We start from the raw sequence: 20298 nt of genomic DNA on the forward strand, positions 1-20298 counted from the left end.
AGGGATGAGACAATACAAATTGGTAACTACAATATGGCCTCAGGGATAGAAAAGACAGTCTGGGGAATAAAATCAATAATGTTGTAAATATTTTTAGGGGGCCAGATGGACATGAGTCTTGTTAGGGAGACCACTACATAGTTGGTGTAGAGGCCTGACCACCGCACTGTACATCTGAAGCTGATGTTGAATAATATTGTATGTCAACTATAATTATATATACATATAGTCACGGGACATGGAGTAGAGAGTGGGAATGGAGTCAATGGAATTGTAATAGATAAGCATGATATCGAGGGTGGGAGGGCAGTAGATGGGGGAGGGGAGTTGTTACTTTGTGAGGGCGAAAAAGATAACTATTGCATTGTTCTGTACACCTGAAATTAACAATAAAATTTTTTAAAATAATAAAATAAATAAAATAAAATAAATGGCATTGTCAAAAATAAATAAATAAATAAATATAAAATAAAGGAAATGTGTTTAAAGTTAAGTCCAAAAGGGGAGAATGGGGATGCAAGGCAAAATTCCCATTTTGTGATGACTTTGATGAAGCCTACCTAGGATCTAGGGTCATATCTAAGCCAAATGCTGTGAACAGGTATTGGACACAAGTTTCTCCATTACCATCAGAACTAAGGAGACCTAGTTACAGGTATTTGATACAGTCAAGGGAAACTGTGGTCCCAAGAAAGGAAATCCATTCTCTGGAAGAACTGGGGTAGCAGGTTGGGACTATATAATAACAAATAAAAACAGGAAGTGGGTTTCTATGACCAAAGTGGATCCAACAATGGGATCAGCTGGATAAGAATATGAGACCTGACAATTAAGCTCGCGAACTTGTTGCAACAATGTTGCTAAACGTTGTTTGATATCAGAGGGATTATTCATTATGAATTTGTACCAACTGGACAAACAGCTAACCAAGTCTGCTATTTGAAAGTGCTGAAAAGGCTATGTGAAAAAGTTAGATGAAAACAACCTGAGCTTTTCACCAACAATTCATGGCTCTTGCATCACGCCAATGCACCAGCTCACACGACACTGTTTGTGAGGGAGTTCTTAGCCAGTAAACAAATAACTGTATTGGAATACCCTCCCTTACTCACCTGATCTGGCCCCCAATGACTTCTTTTTTTACCCAAAGATAATGGACATGTTGAAAAGAAGACATTTTTTGTCACTTTTTTTTAATTATTATTTTTTATTGTGAAATACACATTTTTTAGAATTAGTTTCAGCTGTATAAAGGAGACATTTTGATGACATTCAGGACCTCAAGGGTAATACGACAACAGCTCTGATGGCCATTCCAGAAAAAGAGTTCCAAAATTGCTTTGAAGGGTGGACTAGGTCCTGATGGAGATGCATATCTTCCTAAGGGCAGTACTTTGAAGATGACCATAGTGATATTCAGCAATGAGGTATGTAGCACTTTTTCTAGGTTGAGTTCATAAACTTAACTGTCTTACCTCATGAAGTAGGCCCTATAGCACCCCTACTATGGGACTAAATCAGATCCAAGGAGGCCTGGGGCAAGGTCAAAACTTTAGAGAAGAAAAGGGAGCCACTTCCACTGTGGTACGTCCTGTTCCAGACACTGAAGATATAAGTACACACAAGTCACATTCCTTCCCTCAAGGAGCGTATGGCCTAGGAGGCAATAATTCTATTACATGACAAGAGCCAAGGAAGTAAGCAGCAAGCAAGGCTGTGGCAGCACATAGGAGGAACAAGAAAGGCTTCTGGAAGAAGTGGTTCCTGTACAGACCCAACGGTAAAGGAGGAATTAGTCCCCAGTAATGATGGGGCAAGACTCAGAATGGGGAGAAATCATGGTCTTTTAGGGGCTTAGCAAGTAATTTAATTAAAGGTCAGAGTATATGTCATATGTGGTCCACTTTACTTTTACTAAAACCTCACTGCCCAATGTTTCATTCCCACTTTTAACATTTGAACAGTTTTAAGGTTGTGTTATTTCAATGAAAATGTCTGAAATTATCCTCTCTAGTTTGGCTAGAAATGTCTCTCTGCACCTTCTCTCCACCATGGGATAATGTCAGGATTCAAGACTAAACCTATTAAGCCAACATTTTCTTTCAGCACTAAAAGAGTTGGAGCCAAGTCTGTTTCTTCAAACCCCTCTTCTATTTGCTGAGGTTCAGCTCACCTCTTGGCCTACTGGTGGCCTCAGGTGAAATCATGACTGATATCATTCTTGGGCTCATGGTCACCTGTTTAGACATGATTCTGAGACCATCTGGCATAGCCCTATGATTTTCAGAAATGGCATGTTTTATTTCCTCCACTGAACATGCTTTAGCAATCTACTCCCTACCAATTTGTCCAGCCATGGTCCTTGCTCAACCTGAACTGTCAAAACAACCATTCAATTAAAAAAACGTGGTCCAAAGCATAAAGCTATGCATTGCATTGCTTCAAGTCAGATGTTAATTGACTGACGCTTTTTTGAACCAGAATACTAAGATACTCGGGGGCTGACAATCTACTTCAGAGTAAAGGTCAATATTGAACAGTAATGTTCTAATTGTGCCTTCTGTTTTGTATGTTTCGAATGGCAAGTAACAGGAATCATATTTGCAAGTAATTGTCATGCCCTCCTTTATCTAAATAATGTGCAAACATCTTCTAATAAATGTAGCAAAGAGTTTTCTCTGAACTTTAAGCATGCTTGAAATTGTCTATGACTTCAGCTCATCCAAGCTTTGCTAATAACACAGATCACCAAAGCAAGCAAGACTGATGAACAGTTAGTTAGGGTCACTACCTGTGAAGAGTCTGCCTGCTTCAGCTAGTTTTTCCTTCTATTTAAGTGCAGTCCTAGAAATAGAGGTACTGGAAATCTGTGGAGCTGCACCATAACTTAGCCTCTGTATTATTAGTCAGGATTCTCCAGGGAAACAGAACCAATTGTGTGTGTGTGTGTGTGTGTGTGTGTGTGTGTGTGTGTGTGTGTGTATAGATAGATAGATAGATAGATAGATAGATAGATAGATAGATAGATAGATAGATAGACAGACAGATAGATTTACTTTAAGGAATTGGCTAATGCAATTATGGAGACCAGCAAATTCAAAATTTGCTGAGTATACCACAGGTTGGAAAACTAGGAAAGAGCTAATATTGCAGTTCAAGTCCAAAGACCATCTGCTGACAGCATTCCCTCTTGCTTGGGGGAGGTCAGTCCTTTGTTCTATTCAGGTCTTCAACTGATTGAATTAAAGCTCACTCACATTATGGAGGGAATCTGTTTTAATCAAAGCCCACCAATTTAAATGTTAATCTCATCCAAAAACAGTCTCACAGACACATCCAGAATAATGTTTACCACATATTTGGGCCCACCCAATTTGACATAAAATTAACCATTACAGCTTCTAATTAGGATGTTCTCCTTTTTCTCTGTTGACAAAGGTCCAGGACTAACTGACTTTCCTCTCTTTTTTGTGGCTGTCCCAACCTCTTGGTCCCTTCTGGTTCTGTTGCCCCCAAGTCTAGCTGAATAGAACCCGGCTTCCCCAGCTTGCTATGCTGAAGACAGGCATATAGGCTTATTTTGTCTGCAAGGTTATTCTACTAATCATGGCCCCAAACAAACAAGATATAATAAAAACTACAAAAGTGGAGATTCAGGCTTAGAGAATCAGGCTTATTCTTCTCATCCTGGATGCAGTTCTTGATCCCCTTTGTGAGGTGGTAACTGGAAACGTCAGGCTTCTGTTGTCTACATGTATACATGAAGGTAGACCTTATCTGACCACCGGTCTCGAAACACCTGAAGTTCCAGCGAGGCAAAACACAACCCAATTCAAGAGCCTTTAATCTGAGGAGGATTGTTTGTATTTCTGAGGACATTTTCAATACCCCTTTCTGGCCCTGTTTTTCAAAGCAGGAATATTCCCTTGGGGCATATTCTCCCAAGGGCTTGTCCCTAGAGAGGAATTTATAAAATCCTTAGAACACTGTGTATAACCATTTCAAAAGCCTAAGTAGTCAAGGTGTTTAATGGGCAGAAAATAAAAAGTTATTAATCCTTTCTCCTCTTGTACCTCTCACTTCATACCAGTAAATCAGAAATTTCCACCTTTTCCAAAGAAAAGAATGCTGTGGCAGCTGTGCCAAGGCCCCCAGCACCACCCTCTGGCCCAGCCCTCTAATCACCCCAGACCTAGTGTCCAGCCCCCACTCCCCTTCCCACACACCCTCTTGTCCCTGACCCCTCTTGGGTTTGCCTTCTGTCCACCACTCCAAAGCTGAGCCAGATGGGCAAAGCAGTGGAAAGTTATGGGTTTTTCTCACCTCTTCTTAAGTGTTTGGAATCTTTTAAGAATTTTACTATTATTATTCTGTAGGGGATAGGGGGGAAATAGGAAGAATCTTAAGAGTTGCACAAACTATCAGAAGAGACAACAGGGTGAAAATGTGTGTGGACTGCTTATTTAATTTATCTCTGACTGCCTTCTTTTCTATCTTCCCCACTGATAGATGAGTCTAGGGCCTCACCATTTGATGCCTCCATGACACCAAGTTGCCTCCTCATTGGCCTCCATTCCACCTGCTCTCTCCACAACTCCTCTACCCTTTAACCCATCCTTCATATGGCCCTTGGTTGCTTTTTCCTGAAAGATCCCCATTCAGAACTTTCAGTAGGTCCCCAGTTCCTACCCTAGACCTTCCACAATATGACCATAAGCTACCTTTCCCAAGATGACCACCCACTCTCTCATTGATGCATTCATTCATACATTCATTTAATAAATATATATATTGAGCACCTACTATGTGCCAGGCCCAAAGATACAAGTCAGGGGTGAGCCAGGTTAAACACAGTTTCTGCTTTCATGGGCTTACAACCTGGCTGGGAAAACAGAGACTTCAATAAGTCATTTTAATGAAGTGTGATGAGGATGACAAACAGGAAGGATGAGGAGCCAGGATCCTCTCCCACATTTGTGTGAGCAAACTCTCTGTTCCCACTTGGCTGCTTTCCTCATTGACCACTGAAGAGGCAACACATTCATTCCTCTGAGCATTTGCTCAACCATCTCCGTCCCCTATGCTGCCTCCCCCCAGCACCAAACCCTCTCTGTCCTTCAAGGCTCAGATCAGGTCCTACCTTCTCTGTTGAGCTATTTTTGATCCATGAAGCCTACAAGGAACCTTCATTTCTGTGTTCCCACAAACACTCATACTGAGCCCAAAGCAATATCTTTGATATCCTGCAAACTTTGCATTCTACATTCCAATTTGTCACAAGAGGAATTTTCATCCCCAGTCCTCTTAGCCCTGGTCACTCACATTGGGGGCTGCAAGCGACCACACACTGTACCCACTCTTACCCAGTCCTCAGTGCTCTAGGCACTGCACGTATGCCACCTTGTTTCTTCATAGCCACTCTGCAAATATTTCCTATCCCTGCTTTGCAAAGGGAAGATCCTAAGGCTGCAAGAGGTAAGTAACTTGCTCAAGTGTACCAGGGGAGTCAGGTGGCTGCAGGATATGCCCCCAGGTCTGCCGCCTACAGCACTCACTTGCTTCCCCTCACCACCACCTCCCCATCAGCTCCTCTGAGGGCCAGGAGCTGCATTCCCTTCAAGGTGGAGGAGCCTAGTGAAGGGAATCCCAGGGCCCCTGACTTGCTAACTTTCTAAGTAGCCTGAGTAAAGGCACAACTTTAAGTCAATTATCCCTCCGCCTTCTGGGCTGCAAAAGACAAAGTTCCCACACTTGAGCACGTGAAGCCTCAAGACCCCTACCTACTCAGGCTACCCCAGCCCCAAGGTCAGTCACACACCTGTGATCTAACTTGTATTGTTATTCATCTTCATTCAGAGGCATGCTGAGCAGTGTGTGTGGCAGCATGGCTCACAGATGCAGGGATCCCAGAAGAACTGAAGGAAGGGGGGGGGGGCTGAGGGGGGGCCTTGGACATGTGCCAGGGAAGACTGATGGCACAGTGGGACAGTCAGAGACTCAGATCCTAGCCCTTCTCTGCTTCAGTATTAACACCTACCATTTACTGTGTGCTTATGTGTTGGGCACTGAGCTAAACTCTTCACATGCCCTGTCTCATTGAATATTCTAGTCACTAGAGTCTAACAGGAAATAAGGGAGGCAGCTCCTCCAGCGTCATCCTATTTCACTGGGTGCCACATGCAAGCTTTCTCAGCTTCTCAGCAGAGGTCAGCCTGTGCATATGAGACTATCAGGTGCCCACCCAGCCCCAAGTAAAGGACAAAGAAGACACATCACTGAAAGTGAAGTCCTGTTCAGGTGAGAAGGGATTTCAAGCCACACAAAGGAATTCTGTCTCTCTCCACTTCCTAAAAAATATACACATACCACCACTGCCATTGCCACTCCCTTCGTTCTCCATCAGCTCTTACAGCTTCTTAGCTGGTTCCATGTCATCTCTATTATTGTACCAGGCCCTGGAGAATATGCTCATTTCACCCTATATCTACACATACACAGGGATGCCCACGCTTGCACGCATGTACATGCACACACACATTCTTACTCTATGGCCTTTATTACATTGAAATATGTTTTCTTTATCTCCACTTTGCTGAGAGTTTTTATCATAAATGGATGCTAGATTTTGTCAAATGCTTTTTCTGCATCTATTGATATGACCATATTATTTTTATCCTTCATTTTGTTTATGTGGTGTATCACATTAATTGATTTGCAGATATTGAACCAAACTTGCATACCAGGAATGAATCCCACTTGATCGCTGTATATGATCTTTTCAATGTATGGCTGAATTCAGTTTGCTAATATTTTGTTGAGGATTTTTGCATCTAAGTTTATTAGGGATATCGGCCTATAGCTTGCTTTCTTTGTAATGTCTTTGTGTGGTTTTGGAATCAGGGTAATGGTGGCCTTGGAAATTGAATTTTTTGGTATAGTTTGAGAACAATAGGTGTTCATTTTGTTTTTAAATGTTTGGTAAAATTCACCTGTGACGGCATCTGGCCCAGGACTTTTGTTTGTTGGGAGCTTGTTGATTACTGATTCAATTTCATTAGTAGTAATTTGTTGGTTCAGATTGTCTGTGTCTCTTTGATTCAGCCTTGGAAGATTGTATGCTTCTAGGAATTTATCCATTTCTTCCAGATTGTCAAATTTGTTGATGTATAGTTCCTCATAGTATTTTCTTTTTTTTTTATTTGTTTTTAGTATTTCTGTGGTGTCCATTACCACTTCTCCTCTTTAATTTCCAATATTATTCATTTGGGTCCTCTCCCTTTTTTTCTTGATGAGTCTGGTTAAAGGTTTGTCAATTTTGTTTATCTTTTCAGAAAAACAGCTATTGATCTCTTGTATTTTTTTTTAGCCTCTATTTTATTTCCACTCTGATTTTTATTATTTCCTTCCTAGTATTCATTTTGGGTTTTGTTTGCTGTTATTTTTCCTGTTCCCTTAGGTGTAAAGTTAGACTATTTAGTTGAGATTTTTCTTGTTTCTTGAGGTAGCCCTGCATTGCTGTGAATTTCCCTCTTAGGACTGCTTCTACTGTGTTCCACAGATTTTGGGGTTGTTGTGTTTCCATTTTTGTTTGTTTCAAGGTATCTTTTGATTTCTTTCTTGAAATCATTGTTGACCCACTCGCTATTTAGTAGCATGTTATTTAGCCTCCATGTGTTTGTGTGCTTTTCAGATTTTTTTCCTGTATTTTATTTCTAGTTTGATTATATTCTTCTGGTCACAGAAGATGCTTGATATGATTTTAATGTTCTTAAATTTATTGAGACTTGTTTTCTGGCCTAGCATGTGGTCTATCTTGGAAAATGTTCCATGCGCACTTGAAAAGAATGTATATTCTACTGTTCTGGGGTGAAATATTCTAAAAATATCAAGTAATTCCATCTAATCTATAGTGTCATTTAAGGCCAATGTTTCCTTGTTGATTTCCTTGAAGATCTGTCCATTGGTTTCAGTGGGATGTTAAAGCCCCCTACTATGATTGTGTTACTGTCAATCTTTGTCTTTATGTCCATCAATATTTGTTTTATATATTTAGGTGCTCCTATGTTGGGTGCATAGATGTTTACTAGGATTATATCCCCTTCTTGGATTGATCCCTTTATCATTATGTAATGTCCCTCTTTGTCTCTTATTATAGTCTTCATTTTAAAGTCTATATTTTTATACAAGTACTGCTACTCGAGTTTTTTTCTCATTTTCATTTGCATGAAATATATTTTCCATACCTTTACTTACAGTCTATGTGTGTCTTTCAATCTGAGGTGGGTCTCTTATAGACAGCATGTACATGGGTCTTGTTTTCTTATCCATTCAGCTACCCTATGTCTTTTGATTGGAACATTTAATCCATTTACATTTAAAGTGATATTGATAAGTACATAGTTATTGCCATTTTATTCCTTATATTTTTTTATCATCTTTTGTTCATTTGTTTGTTTGTTTTCCTCCTTCTTCTTAAAGAAGTTCTTTAACATTTCTTGTAATACTGGCTTGGTGGTAATGAATTCCTTTAGCTTTTTCTTGTTTGGGAAGCTCTTTATCTCTCTTTTAATTTTTTTTTTGAGAGTTTTATTAAAAATATAGCTAACATACAATATTATGTTAGTTTAAGGTAGTTACTCAACATTTATATACCTAAAGCAGTGATCACCATGATAAGTCCAGTAACCATCTGACATCGTACTATGCTATCATAATATTATTGACTCCCTAAGCTGTACATTCCATTCCCATGATTTCCCCCTTTTTAATTTTTCAAATACAGTTGCCATTCAATGTTATTTTATATTAATTTTAGGTGTACAGCATAGTGGTTAAGCATTTGTATAATTTAAGAAGGGACCCCCTGACTAATCTAGTAACCATCTGGCACTATACATAGCTATTGCCACATCATTGACTGTATTCCCTATGCTGTCCTTTACATCCCCGTGACTATATTGTAACTACCAATTTGTACTTCTTATCCCTTCACCTTTCACCCTGCCATCCAAACCCCTCCCATCTGTCACCCCAACAAATCTAGTACACATCTGATACCATACATAATTATTACAATATTATTGACTATATTCCTTACGCTACTACATCCCCATGATTACTATGTAAGAACCAATTTGTACTTTTTAATCTCTTCCCATTTTTTCACCCCTAACCCCTCTCCCATCTGGCAACTATCAATATGTTTTCTGTATATATGAGTTTATTTCTGTTTTTTTTTCTTTAGTTTGTTCTTTAGATTTCACATATAAGTGAAATCACATTGCATCTATCTTTCTCTGACACTCCAGATCCATCCATTCCACTGTAGATGGCAAGTACACACTCCCTTCTATGGCCAAGCATTATTCCATCATATAATCATATATGTACCACTTCCTCTTTATCCATTCTTTCATCAACAGACACTCAGGCTGTCTCCACATCTTGGCCATTGTAAACAATGCTGCAATGAATATATGGATGCACATATCCCCTCAAAGTAACATTTTGGTTTCTTCAGATAAATATCCAAAAGTGGGATTACTGGGTCCTTCTTTGTCTCTTGTTATAGCCTTTGTTTTAAGCCTATTTTATCTGGTATAAGTATTGCTACTTCAGCTTGCTTTATTTATTTATTTATGTTTCCATTGTTATGAAATATCTTTTCCTCATCCTTTTACTTTCAGTCTCTGTGTGCATTTCAACCTAAAGTGAGTCTCGTGTAGGCAGCCCCTACATGGTAGAAAGTTCACAAACTTAATTGTTCAACCTCGTATGTAAGGGTTTAGGGTTTTTTCTGTTCAGCCCTCGTATGGCCTTTGATTGAGCATTTAATCTATTTACATAGAAAGTAATTGTTGACAAATATGTAGCTATTGCCATTTTATGATTCGTAATTTTTATTATTTTTCACCATTTTAAAAAAGTCCCTCTAACATTCCTTGTAATACTGGTTTGGTGGTGATGAACTTCTTTAGCTTTTTCTTGTCTGGGAAGCTTTTTATCTGTCCTTCAATTTTAAATGCTAGCCTTGCTGGGCAGAGTACTCTTGGTTGTAAGTCATTGCTTTTTACCACATTGAATATTTTGTCCAATCCCTTCTGGCCTGTAAATTTTCTGTTGAGAAATCAACTGACAATCTTATTGGAGCTAACATGTAAGTTACTAGTTGCCTTTTTCTTGCTGCTTTTAGGATTCTCTATTTGTCCTTAACCTTTTCCATTTTAATTATAATGCGTCTTGGTGCAGGCCTGTTTAGTTACATCTTGTTTGTTACTCTCTGTACTTCCTGGACTGGTATGTTTATTTTCTTCACCAGGTTAAAGAAGTTTTCAGTTACTATTTCTTCAAATAGGTTCTCCATTCATTGCTCCCTCTCATCTCCTTCTGGTACTCTTATGATGTGAATGTTGTTATGCTTTATGTTGTCCCAGAGGTCCCTTAAACTATTGGGTTGTCAGAAAAGTCATGACTTTTTTTTTTTATGTTTTTCGTTGCAAAAATGCATCATGACTTTTCCAACAACTCAATATCTTCATTTTTTTTTCTTGTTCTTTTTTCTTTTTGACTGGATGTTTTCTATTACCTTGTCTCCTAAACCTTTGATTCAGTCATCTCTTTCAACTAGTCTGCTGTTGATTCCTTCTAGTGTAGTCTTCATTTCAGTTATTGTATTCTTTATTTCTGACTGGTTCTTTTTTATGGATTATATATCTTTCTTTAAGCTTACTATCTCTTTGTTAAAGTTCTTACTAAGTTCCTTAAGCATTCTTATAACCAGTGTTTTAAACTCTGTCTCTGGTAGGTTGGTTGCCTCCATTTCATTTAGTTCTTTTTCTGGAGTTTTCTCCTGTTCTTTTATTTGGGACCTGTTTCTTTGTTTCCTCAGTCTGGCTGCCTGTCTGTTTGCTTCTATGTACTATGTAGATCTCCTATGCCTCTCAGTCTTTGCTGGGTGACCTTATGTAGTATGTGTCCTGTGTGGTCCAGTGGCACAGTCTCCCTGATCAACTGTGTGTGTGTTCCAGGAGTGTCTCTTGTGTGTGTTGTATGTATTATTCTATTGTAGTTGAGCCTTGATTGCTTTTGGCAAATCAGTGGGTGAGATTAATGCCCAGGCTGACTGGCTGTTAGTACTGGCTATGCCCACAGTGTTTTAGCTGCTGCGTTGGAACTGACTCTTTAGAGGGGAATTCACTCCAGGAGGCTCTGTACCTGTTGAGAACACCCCTTGGGTGTGTTGCTTGTGGAGCTAACCAGGTAGTGCTCTGGTGTGCTCTGAAGCTGGCCTTTGGGTTTGTTGTTTCTGGTTTCTCTTGGGAGGAGCTCCCATGTAAGCCAATTCTAGCCTTTCCTGTGACTGGGCCATAGCTACCTGGTAGGAGATACAAAGCTGGTTGGTTGCTGCCTGTTCTGGACCTGGAGGCATGTGGGGATGGCCTCGCTATGAACCAAGTATTGAGCCTGGGGCAGCTTAGCAAAAGGCTCAGGGCCACTTAGGCTTGTTGCTACCTTCTGTCTGCCCATAAAGCTCAGCTGTTGAAAGAGCCTCCTTAGGTATGCAGGCCAGGCTGGTTGACCCATTGTTGAGCATGTCTCCAGTGATGCAGCATTACCTGGTCAGGGCAGGGTTTCAGGGAGTCACGAGGCATGGCTTTTTACAAAGTTAAAACAGATTCAGTTATTGTGCCAGTGCTGGGCCTCTGACCACTTCGCAAATGCTCTGAGAACACTGTGGCCATCCACTGCTCACCTTGGGCTTGCAGATGCCCCAGAGCTGCCCAAGAGAGGTTCTAGCACAAGTTGTGGTTAACTGACCACTGATGAAAGTTCCCCAGTCCACTGCAGGCCTTCTGCTGCTGTAAAAGCCTTCTGCTTGTAGGGTGGAGCCAGCCATCCAGGAGCCAAGAGTGCCTCTGATGATTCAACACTAGCAGGGTGGGGCAGGGTTCCATGGAATCACAGGGTGTGGGCTGTGGTTTTTACAAAGTTAATGCAGATTCAGTTCTTGCACTGGTTCCAGGCCCATGAACCCTTCACAAAATGCCTGAAGAACACCACAGCCAGCCACCACTTGCCTCAGGCCCACCTAGGAGCCAAATGTGCCCCAGCGATGCAGCACTAGCTGGGTGGGGCAGGGATCGAAGGCATCACCAAGGTGGTATACAGACATGGATTTTACCAGAACAATGCTGTCTCAGATTCGGCCCTTTGGGGGAGGGTTCAACCTAGAAAAGATGGCACTCTCCTGTAGGCTACATGTGAGATGAGCTCCACACAGGGTTAATGGCTCCTGTCCCTTCAGTCCTTGCTCCAAAGCCACACAACTCAGCCTTTCCACATATGTCTCTGGCACCTCTCGAGTTTCAGTCCCTTTGCTGGAGCCCAGGTGAGTGTTTGAAAGCAAGTGAGTCTATATCTGGGCCCTTTAAGGGGAGATCTGTGTTTCCAGCTGCCTTCTGTCTCACCGGGACACATAGACAGAGTCCTTGCTTTATTTTCACTGCCAGATGTTTGGAGACTCCTCTTCCTGGCACAGGGACCCTAAGCTGAGGAGCCCAGCATGGGGCTGGGACCCCTTCCTCTTCAGGAAGGACCTCTGCCACCGAGGTGCCCCTCCCAGTGCTCAACCACTACCTGCGCCGTGAAGTCAGCCCATTTTGCATCTCTGCCCCTCCTGCCAGTCTTTATGTGGCCTCTTCTTTATATCCTTAGTATATAGGTTCTGTTCACCTAGTCTTCAGATAATTCTTGAGGTTGTTTTTCTATAATTTAGCTGTATTTTTATCTGATCCTGGGAGGCAGCAGGCATAGCATTTACCTAATCTGCCATTTTGGACCTTCCCCAATAACATTTTCAACTAATCTTCTTGAAAGTTCTCTCACTCTCATCTTTCTGTCCACACTCTCATTTCTGCTTATTTTCTTTTTCTCTCAGGATAATATAGCAATTAAAATCTAAGGCCTTGGGACTAACTTGCTTGGATTCCAGCCCTTTGCTACCTACTAGCTCTGTGAGCTTACTTGCTCTTGTTTCTTTTTCTTAGATGGGAAGATGTTAATATCTGGTCAAGTGGATTAAAGATTGAGATAATGTTTCCAAAATGCTAGCCGAGTGACTGACACATACTGAGAGCTTTGTATTGATTATTTATTGTTCTTTCTCATGTAGAGTCATAGGCATTCATTGTCGACAATGGCTTTCCCCCATCCGTTACAAGTTTTAGCTACAACCTAGACAAATGGTATAGCAGGGGCCTATTCAACAAGCAAGTTAACTTCCTAGAGCAACATAAAATCAGAAATAATGGGTTTCCTCACAAAACCCAGGACTGGCCCAACCCTGAACTGAAGCATAAGTTGGTCTGGATTTTGGAATTTTAGGGTTGAGGGACAAAGCTAAAAGCCAAATAATTTATCTACAAAATGACAAAAATTTATATTATCCTCTAATTCTTGCTTATGACATCTTCTTTTTCCTTCTTTTTAAATATGCACCCTCATCAAATCCTATCTTCTCTTGATCCACACTCTTCCCTCTGGGGTGATACATATCCAGGGCTCACTTCTAGGCCCTTGTTTCCTGAATCTGTTGCTCCAATCCCAACGTCTTTCCAGGCCTCCTGGTCCAAATTTCTAGCTGTGGGATGTTTCCTCACAGACGTCCCACCAGCACCTCAAACCCAACAAGTGGAAAGCAGCTCAATATCTGCCCCCCACACCAGCTTCTTTTTCCATTAATGACATCCTCATACTCCTTGTCATTAGGTTTTGAAAACCTCGGTCATCTCTGTTCTCACCTGCATTTCTCAATCTATTCTGCAGCTAATACCTGTTTTTTTTTTTCTTTGAGCATCAATTACCCCTTACTTTTTATTTGCGCTACCAGCCCTGTCTTTCTGGCCCTTCTCACCTTGTGCGTAGGCTCCTGTACCAGCCCCCTAACTCATTCCCTTAGCTACGACCAATAATTTTCCAATCCAGCCTATATACTGCCGTCACACTGATCTTTGACCCAGTCACACCTGTTTTAAAAGTATTCACCTTCCTCACTGCCTATGAAGAAAACAAAGTACACGATCTCTGGTTCTAACATGAACCTCCTCAATTCCACTTCAACTTAACTTTCTCTCTCTAACTTTCTACAGACTCAGCCAAACAAACATTACCCCAGTCTCCAAACATGCTTTGTCCTTATTGCCGAAGCCTTTACAACCTCCTCTCTCAAATCCAACTTCATCCGCAACCCCTGTTTATTCTTCAAGGCCTGGCTCAGCCTCTTTCCCTTTAGTGAAGTCTTCTCCCATTTCCCAGTCAGAAATAGTCCCTTAGAAAGTTCTTTTACCACCATTTGGATGCTTTCAAGAATTTAATTAAACAAACACACATTGAACACATGAAATGAGAGTTGTCTTCAGATGCTGGGGGAAGGGAGTGGAGGAGAGAGCAGTTTCTCTTCTCTCAGTACCTCAGTCATCACACCTATGAATCAACAGCTCCGAGATATAACAAAGCTATTATAGAGTTGTTACGAATGTGTTATTAGAGTAAGGAATTGCTCAATATCCCTTTCTCCCCCCATACTCCCAGGACTGGGTCCCTCCAAACTATGATAGGATTGGGTTTCTTTTTCTTCCTCTTCAAGAATTTATTTAATATAATTTCATTTTCATACCTTTCTGTTGAGTAGTCTACACATCTATTTTTATATTTTTAAACAAGCATTATTTATTTATTTATTTGTTTGTTTGTTTGTTTGTTTGTTTATTTAAAGTATGATAGGGTTTTTAAACTCTATTACAAGAAGTCCAGGTTCCAAATCCTGTGGGAGCTTGTTAGGTTCTACAGGGTTATTTTGGAAGTAGAAGTGGGCTTTAGATATTTTTGTTTTGTGGAGATTTTGTGAGATTACACCCCTTTATTATGCTTTATATATTGTGAAAAGATTAGTTCTGAATGCAATCTCTCTCTCTGCCTTTATCCAAATTATACCTACACATACCCAGAAAATGCTCATTTTCTCCCAAGTACAAAGATTGGACCAGCGAAGGAACTCAACAGAACCATCACCAAGAAGAGGAAAATGCATTAGGTTTGTCATATTGTGGTTTAAGTAATAAATAACATAAAATGAAAAAGAAAATGTTACTATAACTCCTTGGAAACTCTATTCTCAATCTGAATATATCAGTTTTTATCAATATTTATCATATTCTTTTTTACGTGCACCTCTCAGCTCCTCCACCCAAGCTTCACTTATGTTGCCAGATTGACCACTGTTCTCCAGTCCCTCATAAAACATGCCACTATGTCCATGAAGCTGGGCGACAAGGTAGCTTATTTGCCGGTACATCCACATACTTCTTTTTTCATTTTTAGTGTGAATTATTGCATTGAAATTTACATACATTTACATGAATAAAATATAAACATATTGCTTAATGAGTAATCAGAGAGTGAACTGGTATGGAACCCTCTTTCAGGGCTCCTCGCCAATAACCAGAAACTCCCCTTGTGTCCCTCCCAATTGCAAACACACCCAACCCTCCCTATATTACTCTGTCTGGGTTGCTATAACAAAATAACATAGACTGGGTGGCTTAAACAACACATATATATTTCTCAAAGTTCTGGAGACTGAAAGTCTGAGGTGCCAGGCATGACTGAGTTCTAGCAAGAGCCCCTTTCCTGGTTTACAGACATCTGCTTTCTCACTGTGGCTTCACATGGCAGAGAGGAAGAGGAAGCAAGCTCTTTAATTTCTCTTCTTATAAATCCATCATGAGAGCTCCACCTTCATGACCTTATCAAAACCTAATCACCTCCCAAAGGCCATACCTCTTAATATGGTCACACTGGAGGTTAGATTTTCAACATGAATTTGGAGGGCAGGGAGACAAAAACATTCAACCCATAATACCTCCAGAGGTAGCCACCTACGTATACATCACCAAATAATATATCAGAGTTCAGTTTTACCTGCTTTTCAACATGAAATAAATATGAACACCTTGTATTCTTTGTCTTGCTTCTGTTGCTCAATATTATGTTCTGAAGATTTACTCATATTATTTTGTGTAGCTGTTAATTTGTCCATGTTCATTGTTATATAATGTTTCATTGTTTGACCATATTAGAATTTCTGTATCTATTCTACAGGTGGTGAGTATTTGGAATGTTTCCCCAATGCAGCTGAGGTGAACCAGGCTGCCATGTGCATTCTTGAATGTATGTGTATCCTGCTGCACATTTGCCTAAGTTTCTCTGGATATGTACCTAACAGTGTTGGACCATAGAATATGTGTATCTTCAATCTCACTAAGTAATGCAAGCTGCTTTTCAAAGATGTATTAGCACTTTAGAACTTTCACTAGAGTTTCTGTTGCTCCAAATTCTTGCTGACTGTTAGTATTTTCAAAATTATTTATTTTTGCCTATCCTATATGTAATAGTGGTATCTCATTGTAGTTTTAGTTTGCCTTTCCCTGATTACTAATAAAATTGAGCCTCTTTTCATGTTTTTTTCTCACTTTTTATTAGTTTCAGGTATACAAAGCGTTATGATTAAATATTTATGTACCTTCCAAAGTGATAACCCCAATAAGTCTGTTACTATCTGACACTGCACATAGTTATTAGAATGTTATTGACTACATTCCCCAGTCTGTACTTTATATCCCCTGACTATTTTTTAATTATAGTTGACATTCAATATTATTTTATATTAGTTTCAGGTGTACAGAGTAGTGGTTAGACATTTATATAACTTATGAAGTGACTCCCGGGATAAGTTTAGTACCTATCTGTCATTATACATAGTTTTTACAATATTGTTGACTATATTCCCCATGCTGTACTTTACATCCCCATGACTCTTTTGTAACTACCAATTTGTACTCCTTAATCCCTTCACCCTTCTCACCCAATCCTCCAATCCTCCTCCCATCTAGTAACCTTCAGTTTGTTCTCTGTATCTCTAAGTATATTTCTGTTTTGTGTATTTCTTTGTTCTTTAGATTCTACATATAAGTGAGATCATATGGTATTTGTCTTTCTCAGTCTGACTTATTTCACTTAGCATAAAACTCTCTAGGTCCATCCATGTTGTTGCGAATGGTAAGATTTCATTCCTTTTTATGGCAGAGTAATACTCCATTGTATAAATGTACCACAATTTCTTTATCCAATCGTCTATTGATGGGCATTTTGGTTGTTTCCATATCTTGGATATTGTAAATAACATTGCAATGAATATAGGGGTGCATATATCTTTTTGAAACAGTGTTTTGAATTTATTTGGATAAACACCCAGGAGTGGAATTGCTGAGCCATAAAGTAGTCCTATTTTTAATTTTTTGAGAAACCTCCAAACCATTTTTTATAGTGACTGCACCAATTTTCAATCCCACCAACAGGGCACAAGGGTTCCCTTTTCTCCATATTCTGAACCAACACTTGTTGTTTGTTGATTTATTGATGATAGCCATTCTGACAGGAGTGAGGTGGTATCTCATTGTGATTTGTATTTGCATTTTTCTGATGATTAGTGACCTTGAGCAACTTTTCATATGTCTATTGGCCATGTGTATGTCCTTTTTGGAGAAACTTCTATTCAGGTCCTCTGTCTATTTTTTAATTGGAGTGTTTAGTTTTTTTGGTGTTGAGTTGTATGAGTTCTTTATAAATTTTGGATATTAACCCTGTATTGGATATATCATTGGCAAATATCTTCTTCCACTCAGTAAGCTGTCTTTTTATTTTGTTGATGGTTTCCTTTGCTGTGCAAAACCTTTTAGTTTGATGTAGTCTCATTTGTTTATTTTTTCTTTTGTTTCCATTGTCCAAGGAAATATATCAGTAAAAATATTACTAAGGGTAATGTCTGAGATTTTACTGCCTATGTTTTCTTGTAGGAATTTTATGGTTTTGGGTCTTACATTTAAGTCTTTAATCCATTTTCAGATTGTTCTTGTACATTGAGTAAGAAGGTGGTCGTTTCTTTTTCTTTTATTTTCTTTCTTTCCCTCTCTTTCTTCCTTTCTTTCTTTCTTCTTCTTCTTTTTTTTTTTTGCATGTATCTGTCCAGTTTTCCCAGCATCATTTATTGAATAAACTGTCTTTATCCTAATGTATATTCTTTCTTCCTTTGTTATAGATTAAATGACCATATAGGCATGGATTTATTTCTGGACTCTTTTCATGTTTATTAGCCATTTGGATTTCCTCTTTGGTGTTACACCTGTCCAGTTATTAAGCTCATTTTTCTATTGGGTTATTTCTTTTTCTTAATGATTTGGTTAAGTTCTTTGTATATTTGCCACCCTAGTACTTTGTCAGTTTATGTGTCACAAGTATCTTCTCCTCTTTATGGTTTATCTTTTCACTCATTTTATGATGTACTACACACTTCTACTTTCTCTGAGTTCAATGCATAGCAACTGGGCATTGTGATTGTCCCCAAGCCTGTTTAAGATAGTTGTAATTGTTCTTTTGTTTCCATAACAAAGTACATTGAATCTTTGGGAAAACTTTATAGCGATTAGTTATTTAAATATATTTCTATAAACAGCTATAGAGACATAGAGGTATGAAATAGGTGAGGTAATATAATTATAAGAGAAATGGGAAAGGAGAAAAGTCATAGAAATATAAAGGAACTCTGTATTTATTTTTATTCACAAGAGTCCCTTAGATCTTATTCCATGTTAAACACCCTGAAACTAGAATTTGTAAATGGTATACCTTGCATGTGATTCATGTAAGGGAGATCATGCTGTGTTCCACTCAGCAAACCTATACACAAAGAAAACGACCCAAAGATTGGTGAATAAATGTACACTTAGATATGCTGAGTTAAAATATGGTATAGAAACATCATTTTAGTTAATTCCCACTTTAATTGATTTTTAAATTACTTTTTCAATGATTGGTTTCATTTTCATCAGTAAGAGGTCTGCAAACCAGCACAAATTATGCTTTATTACTATTATTTTGTATAGTAAATTAAAAATGTTAACAGAGAATTGTTCCAGTATTTTCATTTTATTGTGATAAAATACACATAACATAAAATTAACCATTTTTAAGCTTACAGTTCAGTGGCATTAATTACATTTACATTGTTGTGCAACCATCACCACTATCCATCTCTAGAAGTTTTTCATCTTCCCAAACTGAAACTCTGTATCCATTAAACACTAACTCCCCATTTCCTTATCCCCCAGGCCCTAGTTACCACCATTCTACTTTCTGTCTGTATGAATTTGCCTAGTCTAGGTATCTCATATCATTGTATTCATACAGTATGTGTCTTTTTATGTCTGACTTATTTCACTTAATATTACATCTATCCTTAACGTTATAGAATGTGTCAGAATTTTCTTCCTTTTTTCAGGCTAAATAATATCTCATTTTATTATATCACATTTTGCTTCCATTCATCCTTTAATGGACACTTGGGTTCTTTTCACCTCTTGGTTTTGTGAATAACGCTGCTATGAACATTGGTCTGAGTCTCTGCTTTCCATTTTTTTGGATATATACCAAGAAGTAGAACTTCTGGATCAGGTGGTAATTCTATGTTTAATTTTTTGAGGCATGCCACACTCCAGTATTTGCTTTGAATGTGAAGATTCTATCACTTAAAGAAATTTTTAAACCCCCATCCCACAGGCTCCAGCCATATATGCCATATTGTTTCTTGAGTTCCTTAGAAACTAGTCTTGGATCATACAGCAATCTGATGCCAAGCTGTAAGGGATTCTGGAGGTCATCTAGGCAGATCTTCTCATTTTACAAAAATGAACACGGCAGCCCAGGGAGGTGATGTGATTTGCCTACAGCCACACAGTCTATTGGGCAAAGAATCATGGCAGAGCCTGGACCACAGTCAATACTGTGTCCATGGGACCACAGATGGTACACCCGAGAAAACAGATGCCCAAATCCCTCTAATCACAAGGGACACAAGACCTCCAAAGAAGGAAATGCTCTGGATTGAGCTTGCCCTCACCTTGCCTCGTTGCAAGGTTAAGGTCCTGCTCCATTGCACAAGTCAGCTTTCCCAAGGCCTGAGTGCTGGGCCTGGCAAACGTCCTACGGGTCCCTCAGCAACCACACCCAGGGGCCACCCAAGGTCACCTGGTGCTAGTCAGCCAGTCCCCGCAAGGAGGCCAGGCCCAGCTGCACTGCCTGTTTCCTGTTTTCCTTTAGGGTGTCTCCTGCCTGGCCTGTTGGTCTGTATTATTCTTTGTTAGTATTCTCACCCTCTTGCTGAGTCTGAAATGTGCATACAGATGC

Source organism: Hipposideros armiger, unplaced genomic scaffold, assembly GCF_001890085.2.
Source record: "Hipposideros armiger isolate ML-2016 unplaced genomic scaffold, ASM189008v1 scaffold_704, whole genome shotgun sequence".
In the NCBI taxonomy this organism is placed as follows: Eukaryota; Metazoa; Chordata; class Mammalia; order Chiroptera; family Hipposideridae; genus Hipposideros; species Hipposideros armiger.